Here is a 951-nt window from a genome sequence, read left to right on the forward strand (position 1 = left end):
AGATCTTATCTTTAAAATAGATAAACTTAAAAAACAATGAATAAACACATTTATAAAATGCAAGTAGGAACAAATAAATTTCTTAATAAAATCAATAAAACATTTGTTACTAAAATGAAACAGTAAACAAATCATAAGGTTGGGAATGTAATAAATACTAATAAGAAAAAACTTAAACACTAATTATTTTCATCCAAGTTTGATATAATGTAAATATATATATATATATATATATTCCACACATTTGAGAATTATTTTTGCACTTAAATTGGATAAGTCGGAGTATCAATCACACTTTCAAAGAAAGTTAGTGCTTATTAGAACTGAAACAACTTGGTACTAAAGTTTCGGTTTTATTTTCTATGTAACTGATAATTTTTCTTACCATCGAAAACAGCAATAACAATGATTATTTGTTATCATGTTAATAATTTACGGGGTTATTCTAGAGGATAGAGTTTCAACTCTTGGAGGAAGTAAAAATATGACTAGTTATTCTTTAGAACAGTTTACTGGAGTGAACGTTTCAACACTGTGGCTTCATCGGGGCTGAAAGAACTGTGTACTGTACCAACTATTTTGACATAATTCTTTTAGCCCTAAAGAAGCATAATAATGGACCATAATAATGGACCATTGTGTCCAATAAAATGATCTGTTATCTGGGATAATAGGTTTTAGTTTTATTTCTCCTAAATGGTGGACAGGAACCATGTTTCTGATGAGAGGATTCCTGGGTGAATAAGGTGTATGGAAAACTTAACTATTCACGAAACAGAATCTACATTATTCAAAATCATGTATTCAAGAGAAATTGGTATATGTTTTAATAATTTGAGGTAATATAGTGAATAATGAAGAAAGACTTACAAAACATAAATAAATCAAAAATATATTTTTCTTTAAGATTTTATATACCGTATTTTTCGGTGTATAAGACACACTTTTTTA

The sequence above is a fragment of the Limulus polyphemus genome, unplaced genomic scaffold (assembly GCF_000517525.1).
Source record: "Limulus polyphemus unplaced genomic scaffold, Limulus_polyphemus-2.1.2 Scaffold1961, whole genome shotgun sequence".
NCBI lineage: Eukaryota > Metazoa > Arthropoda > Merostomata > Xiphosura > Limulidae > Limulus > Limulus polyphemus.